This window comes from Coregonus clupeaformis, chromosome 27 (assembly GCF_020615455.1).
Source record: "Coregonus clupeaformis isolate EN_2021a chromosome 27, ASM2061545v1, whole genome shotgun sequence".
In the NCBI taxonomy this organism is placed as follows: Eukaryota; Metazoa; Chordata; class Actinopteri; order Salmoniformes; family Salmonidae; genus Coregonus; species Coregonus clupeaformis.
Genome location: NC_059218.1, coordinates 52,145,694 through 52,156,193, shown reverse-complemented (window position 1 = coordinate 52,156,193; position 10,500 = coordinate 52,145,694).

Below are 10,500 nucleotides of genomic sequence, written 5' to 3'. Positions count from 1 at the left end.
GTACACGACTGAACACGGAACAAAAACCCACAATACCCACGAGAAAACACACAGTATAAATATGGCTCCCAATCAGAGATAACGAGCCGACAGCTGACACTCGTTACCTCCGATTGGGAGTCAATGACCAAACATAGAAAACAAATACCTAGACTAACCAACATAGAAATACACCCAAGTGAAAAATAACAACCCTGGCTCAAAATAAAAGTCCATAGAGCCAGAGTGTCACAATTGGCCTCATGGTGAAATCCCTGAGTGATTTCCTTCCTCTCTGGCAAATTAGTTACGCATGTATCTTTGTAGTGACTGGGTGTATGGATACACCAATTAAAGTGTAATTAATAACTTCACCATGCTCAAAGGGATATTCAATATCTTTTTTATCTTTTTTAAAAATCTACAGGTACCAATAGGTGCCCTTCTTTGCAAGGCATTGGAAAACCTCCCCGGTCTTTGTGGTTTCAAATTCACTGCTTGACTGAGGAACCTTACAGATAGTTGTATGTGTGAGGTACAGAGATTAAGTAGTCATTCAAACACTATTATTGCACTCAGAGAGAGTCCATGCAACTTATTATGCGACTTGTTAAGCCATTTTTTACTCCTGAACTTATTTAGGGTTGCCATATCAAAGGGATTGGATACTTATTGCCTCAAGACATTTCAGCTTTTCATTTTTAAATAATTTGTAGAAATGTCTAAAAACTTCATTCCACTTTGACATTATGGGGTATTGTGTGTAGGCCAGTGACACAAACTTCAGGCTAATCCATTTTAAATTCAGGCTGTAACGCAACAAAATGTGGAAAAAGTCAAGGGGTGTGAATTTTTTTAGGGGGTAGATCAGCTTAATATTGCAGATAGATTGTAACTTCCATCAATGTAATTGTCTGCATCACTTCCTATCCCCCATGTTTATATATATATATATATATATATATATATATATATATATATATATATATATATATATATCACACATATACACACCTACATACATACATACACACATACACACACATACACATACATACATACATATACATACACATACATTTTCTTTAAAAAAAAAATATATTCCCCTTTATTACGTTCCAACCCCACCACCCTTTCCCTAATTGGGAAAAAGGGGTGTGAATACTTTCTTAACGCACTGCATGTCTGTTTGAAGCGTATGCAAGCAGATTATAGAAGTGGTTAGGCATTTTCAGCACACAAATGTTTCTTAAAAAGACTAGAAGAGAAGTAGTCAATTTCTCCTCAACCCTCAACCATGAAAGACTATCACGCATGTTGTTGATGTTAGTTCTGTGTGGGCAGTTAAGAGCAAGGCGTGCTGCTTTGCTTTGACCCATCTGCAGCTTTGCTAGGTCTTTCTTTTTCTGCACCTGACCATATTACCAGTACAAGGGACAAGATCAGAGCCTGAACAACTAGTGCAGTTGATCTGTGTGTCAAAAACGCAGAACATCTTTTTGTAACAGACATACCTCTACCCATCTTCACAACAACTTTGTCAATATATATGAGTTGACCATGACAACTGACTATCCAATGTTCCTTCTAGAAGTTCAGCTTCTTCAACTTGTTCAATGGTCACACCCTTTATGCACAACTCCAGAGAATGCTTTGAACCAAATACAATGCTTTTGGTTTTAGATGTATTTAAGACCAGTTTATTGTTAATGACCTATTCTGTCACTGACTGTAACTCCTTGCTAAGAGTCTCAGTGAGCTCACTGGCTGTAGGTGCTGATGTGTAGAGAGTGCAATCATCAGCATACATAGTCATTTTAGCTTCTTGTAAGTGGCAAATCATTAGTGTGTCTGTGTGTGGGTCTGTGTGTGTGGGTCTGTGTGTGTGGGTCTGTGTGTGTGGGTCTGTGTGTAGCCTCTCCTTCACCAAGACTCCTGCCGGGCCTCCTCGTGGCAACACACGGTAACTGGGTGTCCCCACGGCCCCAGGCTAACTCGACAGGTGATCTTGGAGCTGGAGTGGTCCCCAGAGATGCAGTGTGCTGGCCCACGTTATGTGGACACGCCGTGGCATCGGTCAACCATTGTCCCGCTGCCTTGTGTGTAAGTCTGGGAAGTCAAAGGCTAGGGGAGCTCACTCTGAGAGAAAAGCAACATGCTGGTGGCATGCGACATCACTGCTCTGAGTGAGACCAGACTCCTGGGTGAAGGGTCGCTCAGGGAGGAAGGAGAGGGCTACACCTTCCTCTGGAAGGGAAACCCCCCAGAAGGGCAACATCTGCATGGTGTGGGCATTGCTGTGAACAACTGCCTCCTGTCAAATCTCACAGAAACACCAACTGGCATAAGCGAAAGGCTAATTTCACTCCTCATTCCCCTCGTTGAAAAGCAGCATGCCACTCTCTTCAGTGCTTATGCACCAACTCTACCATCAGAAGATGATGGAAAATACCACTTTAACGAGATGCTGGACGAGGCCCTCTAGAGTACCCAAAAATGACAAAATCCTGTTATCGGGCGACTTCAACGCAAGAGTGGGGAGAGATTGTAAAATATGGAGTGGAATGATAGGACAGCGTTGGTCATGCCAATGCAAATGGTTGAGATTGCTAAGCCTTTGTGCTGAACATGAACTCACCATCACCCACACCATGTTCCAAATTAAAAAGAAATACTAAACCTCCTGGATGCACCCACAATCAATGCACTGGCACCTCATCGATTACATGATTGTCAGGTGCTCTGATATTTTACATTTACGTCATTTAGCAGACGCTCTTATCCAGAGCGACTTACAGTTAGTGAATACATATATATATTTTTTTATACTGGCCCCCCGTGGGAATCAAACCCACAACCCTGGCGTTGCAAACGCCATGCTCTATCAACTGAGCTACATCCCTGCCGGCCATTCCCTCCCCTACCCTGGACGACGCTGGGCCAATTGTGCGCCGCCCATGAGTCTCCCGGTCGCGGCCGGCTGCGACAGAGCCTGGATTCGAACCAGGATCTCTAGTGACACAGTTAGCACTGCGATGCAGTGCCTTAGACCACTGCGCCACTCAGGGATGTCCTCATTATGCGAGCCATGAGAGGAGCGGAATGCTGGATAGATCATCGGATGACCTTAACCAAGCTCAAAATGAAGGTTCTCCCAGCTATTCGCCTCAAGAAGTCCACCAAGAAAAGGCTGCACCATGCTTGACTTCAGGAAACAGAGACACGTAACAACCTACACCGCTCTCTAGCAGAAAAACGAGATAACATTGAGACTCTCCTGAATACGGAGGGTTCGATTGACTACAAATGGTCCTCCCTAAGCACATCACTTAATGAGTCAGCAGACCACTCCATCGGCTACAGCAGCAAGAAACATCAGGAATGGTTCAATGAAAACTCCTGTACATCGCCACCATACTTGACAGCATACACAAGGCACATAAAGCCACACTCAACAACCCCACTTCTAAGGCCCTCAAAAAGCAATGGCAAAAGCAGCGGAAGGAGGCACAGAGTGCTCTACGACATCTACAAAATGAGTGGTAGCTCTCCAAAGCACAAGAAATTAAAATCTTGTGAGGACAGATATGACATGCACAACTTCTATGATGATGCCCTGAAGACCACCCACGGCCCAATAAGTTGTTCTCTCTGTCCCTCAGACTCCATCTCTGCTGAGATCCTAAAACAGGGGGCTATCTCTGTACCAGAGCAGTTCACCTGTTCATCTCTGAGATATGGAGACAAGAGAGCATCCTCCATCATTGTCAGCATATACAAAAACAAGCAGGACATGTCCATATGTGGCAACAGCAGGGGTATATCCTTCCTTGCAGTCGCTGACAAAGTCCTGGCTATGGTCAAGTTCCGCAGACTCATTGACACCATTACTGAAGACCTGCTACTGGAGTCCCAGTGCAGCTTCAGAAAGAACAGAAGCACGGTGGACATGATCTTCAGTGCACGCCAACTGCAGGAAAGGTGCCGTGATCAGACAAAAGACCTATTCATGGTCTTTGTGGACCTCTGCAAAGCCTTCTACACAGTACACCATGAAATCCTTTGGAAGGTCCTCCTGCAGTATGGCTGCCTTGGGAAATATGTGAACATCCTGCATTAGTTCCACGAGGGGATGGTGGCCAGAGTAACAGTTGGCGGTCAGGAGTCTGAACCCTTTGGAGTTGGCACTGGTGTGAGGCAAGGGTGCGTGCTTGCACCGTTCCTATTCAATGTCTTCCTCCTGTGTGTCACAAGTTCACAACACTCCTGCACAAGGACATGGTAACAGAGAGTGGTGTGACCCTGGACTTCAGATTGGACGAGAACCTCTTCAACATTAGGAGGCTCCAAGCTGCCACAAAGCTCAAATCTGAATGCGTACTTGAGTTCCAGTACGCGGATGATTGCGCTCTTGTGGCACATACCCCAGAAGCTCTACATGCCACCCTTACAGCAGCTGTGAGAGCATACAGCAGAATGGGTCTGTCTGCTAACATCCCAAAAACAGAGGTCCTATGTCAGTGGTAATCTGATCCTCCACCTACATTCTCAATCTTAGACTCCTCACTTGCCATTGTACCACACCTTAAATATCTTGGAAGTATCCTCTCGGAATACTGCAACATCGACCAGGATATCAAGAATCGGATTAAACAGGCCTCATCCTCCTTTGGACGGCTAAGGAAGAGGGTTTTTAACAACAGCAACCTGCACCTACACACCAAAGTGTGTATCTTAAAACAACTGGAGTCCTTTCACATAAAATGCCTCCAACATATTTTGAAAGTGACCTGGCAGGACTGTGTTCTGCACTCAGAGATCCTGCAGAGAACCAACTGCAGGAGCATTGAGGTGTCCATCACACACCAGCAGCTTAGATGGCTTAGCCATGCCATCCGGATGCCAGAAGTTACAATGGACTATCTTAAGCAAGTAAGTGTGTGTGTGTGTGTGTATGTCGGTACGCATCATCATGCACGACACACATGGAACAAATTATATGGGATTAGAGACCTGTGTTGGAGACAGCATCAACAAAGATCACAAAACCTCCACCTTCTCCTGCCAGTTTGGAGTGCCAGTAATAGAAGAGATTATTGTGTTTGTGTATTAGATGAGGGTTATATTTGATTGAGGGAGCATACTGTGTCAGCAGCTTTGTTTGGGGTCTGAGTGGCTGTGCTGGACTTTTTAGAATACTGATGCTCTCATTAACACACTGCTGAGTAAGGCCAGGCGACAGGACAGCCACTTGGGGGGATGACCACAGGAGGGAAGAGGGGGATGGTGTAGCGCTAGTGGTGGTCTAGAGGGAGGGGTTGTAATGTGTTAGGTGAGATTCATACCTAGTGAGCCCATTATGCTGAATTGACTAATTCAAAGACTTGTGTCTGTTGATTATAGGGTTAAAAAGGACTTTGGCTGAATTTCAGGATGGCTGTGGTCCCTTTAGGGTCTGTGGAACCTCTAGGGTGATGAGGTTGTTGCTTGATTGATTCATTGTATTGACTGGTTGATTGGCTAATTTTTTTCTTATCACCTATTGATTCTACATGGGTACTTTGTTAGTTAAATGATTGCATCTTGGATACTAGGGATGGTAAAACAGTCCAGAGAGTGGAACACAGCCATGAGCATATTTCCAACTTAGCCATTAAAGTGTGCAATTAACTATAGTGAATATTGTACAACCTACAACTTCCAAAGTATCACAACTGCTCATTAGATTAATGTTTTCACAGAGTAAAGTGGTGTTCATATTCGTATTCTCTTTTGTGGAACAATATAAAACAGCCTCCTGAAGAAGGTACTTGATACATCAACCAAAGGTTGTGTGCCACGTCATCGCCTGGGCAGTCGGGCATAAGATTGCTATATCATATGATGTGGTTAGCTGATATATTAAACACCTATTCAGGCGTTGTGAGATCTGGCATGCGCCTGCAATGTAGTCGGCCTGGAACTCAGACAGTGATCAGGCTCTATAGAGCCACACAGTGGAGGTGTCATAATATCCATAAAACCTAGTAGTCAAACAGGGAAATGGTTAGAATCGTTTTTCCTACATACATTTTTCCCATAGGGGATTTGAAAAACACTTAAAATAAGGGCTGTGCTTCATGTAGGCTTACCCTGGCGTGACGTTCTGATAACCATGTTTTGATAACCATCTCGGACAAGGTGACTTTTACCAATATATTTGGCTCTATTTACTCTCAGATTCTAAAATGCTAATTAGCATCAAAGTAGACATCATGCAAGACTACAAGTCCCTGCAAGCTCCTGCACGTCATCTCTAGCTGACACCTTCGCTAACAGGTATTGTGTCAATTTTAAACTTGCACAAGGCAGTTCACAGAATTGTCAATTTAAAGAAATCTTTCCAATTTATTCATTACTACATTTAGGTAACATTAGATAGTTAATCCAGCGATTCTTACCTTTGCCTCGAGTCGGCAGTCTCGTCCAGATCATCATGGCATTTGTAGTTCTTTATGATAGCCACATTAGCAGCTAATTAGCATTTACTTTTTGGGTGGTAAACACAGGCGAATGTATTGCTGAAAGTCACCTTGTCCTAGAGAGATTTAGACAGTGATCAAAACGTCATGCCAGGGTAACCCTACAGCAAACACAGCCCTTATTTTAAGTGCTTCTAAAAAACTCTATGGGAAAAATGAATGGTGGAAAAACAATTGGAACCATTTCCTTGTTTAACCGCAAGGTTTTATGTGTATTATGACTCATACTGTGGTACTCTATGTAAGAGATGGGCACTGTTCCACATTATGCACAGTCGGGTGTAGTTATACAAGAAACCAACAGAGGGCAGCATAACTATAATGAATGAATGAATATCACCTACACCTTATCTGTCACCCTAGACCCACTTCAATTTGCTTACCGCCCCAATAGGTCCACAGACGATGCAATCGCCATCACACTGCACACTGTCCTATCCCATCTGGACAACAAGAATACCTATGTAAGAATGCTGTTCATTGACTATAGCTCAGCATTCAACATCATAGTACCCTCCAAGCTCATCATTAAGCTTGAGGCCCTGGGTCTCAACCCCGCCCTGTGCAATTGGGTCCTGGACTTCCTGACGGGCCGCCCCCAGGTGGAGAAGGTAGGAAACAACATCTCCACTTCACTGGTCCTCAACACTGGGGCCCCACAAGGGTGTGCGCTCAGCCCCCTCCTGTACTCCCTTTTCACCCATGACATGCGTAGCCATGCACGCCTCCAACTCAATCATCAAGTTTGCAGACGACACAACAGTAGTAGGCTTGATTACCAATAATGACGAGACCGCCAACAGGGAGGAGGTGAGGGCTCTGGGAGTGTGGTGCCAGGAAAATAACCTCTCACTCAACGTCAACAAAACAAAGGAGATGATCGTGGACTTCAGGAAACAGCAGAGGGAGTACTCCGCTATCCAAATCGACGGGACAGCAGTGGAGAAGGTGGAAAGTTTTAAGTTCCTCGGCGTACATATCACTGACAAACTGAAATGGTCCACCCACACAGACAGTGTGGTGAAGAAGGTGCAACAGTGTCTCTTCAACCTCAGGGGGCTGAAGAAATTTGACCTGTCACCTAAAACCCTCACAAACTTTTACAGATGCAAAATTGAGAGCATCCTGTCGGGCTGTATCACCGCCTGGTACGGTAACTGCACCTCCCACAACCGCAGGGCTCTCCAGAGGGTTGTGCGGTCTGCCCAAAGCATTACCGGGGGCAAACTACCCGCCCTCCAGGACACCTACAGCACCCGATGTCACAGGAAGGCCAAAAAGATAATCAAGGACAACAACCACACGAGCCACTGCCTGTTCACCCCGCTATCATCCAGAAGGTGAGGTCAGTACAAATGCATCAAAGCTGGGACCGAGAGACTGAAAAACTGCTTCTATCTCAAGGCCATCAGACTGTTAAACAGCCATCACTAGCACAGAGGTGCTGCTGCCTACATACAGACTTGAAAATCACTAGCCACTTTAATAAATGGAACACTAGTCACTTTAATAATGTTTACATATCTTGCATTACTCGTCTCATATGTATATACTGTATTCTATACTATCATAATAATGTTTGCATATCTTGCATCACCCATCTCATATGACGCTCTGACAATGACTTTGCCATCCATATATTTATATATTCTTATTCCATTCCTTTACTTAGATTTGTGTGTATTAGATATTTGTTGTGGAACTGTTAGATATTACTTGCTAGATATTGCTGCACTGTCGGAACTAGAAGCACAAGCATTTAGCTTCACTCGCAATAACATCTGCTAACCATGTGTATGTGACCAATACATTTGATTTGAATTGTATTTTCGTGTCAAATCGCCAATTGGCAACCCATCCCTTTCGGGATTAATTGACACGAACAAACATGACAATAATTAACTGAGGTAATTCAGTGATAATTCTTCTTCCGGTGTTCTCTGCAGGGCGCATCGCATAAAGAGTGAAAAAAATGTAAGGTAGAAATCAATACATAATAGTAAATAAGGTTATCCAAACAATAATTATATCCCTAGAACAGTAAAATAATATACATACATACATACACACTGTATATATAGACATATATACATACATACATACATACATACATACATACATACATACATACATACATACATACATACATACATACATACATACATACATACAGAAGGCATTTGAACCCAGTCTGACACAAAGAGAAGATTAATTTGGGAGACAAGCCTATAAACAATCTATATACACATGTAACATTTACCACATAGAAGCTAAATATTTGTATAATTTAATTATAGGTAGCCCGTTTTCTTTTATTTCAGGCTTTATCTAAATATTACGCAAATGGAAATACACAATGGACAAAAAAACATTTCAGTTTCTCCTCATCGCTCAGCCACATAATGCCACGGTATATCTGGTGTGCTTTCTGGAATAAGAGCAAGTGTATATCGTGGTAGAAAGGGCAATAGAGGATAAAATGAGTTTCATTTTCTATTTCTTTGAGGTCACAATAGTTACAGTGGGGGAAAAAAGTATTTAGTCAGCCACCAATTAAGCAAGTTCTCCCACTTAAAAAGATGAGAGAGGCCTGTAATTTTCATCATAGGTACACGTCAACTATGACAGACAAATTGAGATTTTTTTTCTCCAGAAAATCACATTGTAGGATTTTTAATGAATTTATTTGCAAATTATGGTGGAAAATAAGTATTTGGTCACCTACAAACAAGCAAGATTTCTGGCTCTCACAGACCTGTAACTTCTTCTTTAAGAGGCTCCTCTGTCCTCCACTCGTTACCTGTATTAATGGCACCTGTTTGAACTTGTTATCAGTATAAAAGACACCTGTCCACAACCTCAAACAGTCACACTCCAAACTCCACTATGGCCAAGACCAAAGAGCTGTCAAAGGACACCAGAAACAAAATTGTAGACCTGCACCAGGCTGGGAAGACTGAATCTGCAATAGGTAAGCAGCTTGGTTTGAAGAAATCAACTGTGGGAGCAATTATTAGGAAATGGAAGACATACAAGACCACTGATAATCTCACTCGATCTGGGGCTCCACGCAAGATCTCACCCCGTGGGGTCAAAATGATCACAAGAACGGTGAGCAAAAATCCCAGAACCACACGGGGGGACCTAGTGAATGACCTGCAGAGAGCTGGGACCAAAGTAACAAAGCCTACCATCAGTAACACACTATGCCGCCAGGGACTCAAATCCTGCAGTGCCAGACGTGTCCCCCTGCTTAAGCCAGTACATGTCCAGGCCCATCTGAAGTTTGCTAGAGTTCATTTGGATGATCCAGAAGAGGATTGGGAGAATGTCATATGGTCAGATGAAACCAAAATTGAACTTTTTGGTAAAAACTCAACTCGTCGTGTTTGGAGGACAAAGAATGCTGAGTTGCATCCAAAGAACACCATACCTACTGTGAAGCATGGGGGTGGAAACATCATGCTTTCGGGCTGTTTTTCTGCAAAGGGACCAGGACGACTGATCTGTGTAAAGGAAAGAATGAATGGGGCCATGTATCGTGAGATTTTGAGTGAAAACCTCCTTCCATCAGCAAGGGCATTGAAGATGAAACGTGGCTGGGTCTTTCAGCATGACAATGATCCCAAACACACCGCCCGGGCAATGAAGGAGTGGCTTCGTAAGAAGCATTTCAAGGTCCTGGAGTGGCCTAGCCAGTCTCCTGATCTCAACCCCATAGAAAATCTTTGGAGGGAGTTGAAAGTTCGTGTTGCCCAGCGACAGCCCCAAAACATCACTGCTCTAGAGGAGATCTGCATGGAGGAATGGGCCAAAATACCAGCAACAGTGTGTGAAAACCTTGTGAAGACTTACAGAAAACGTTTGACCTGTGTCATTGCCAACAAAGGGTATATAACAAAGTATTGAGAAACTTTTGTTATTGACCAAATACTTATTTTCCACCATAATTTGCAAATAAATTCATAAAAAATCCTACAATGTGATTTTCTGGATTTTT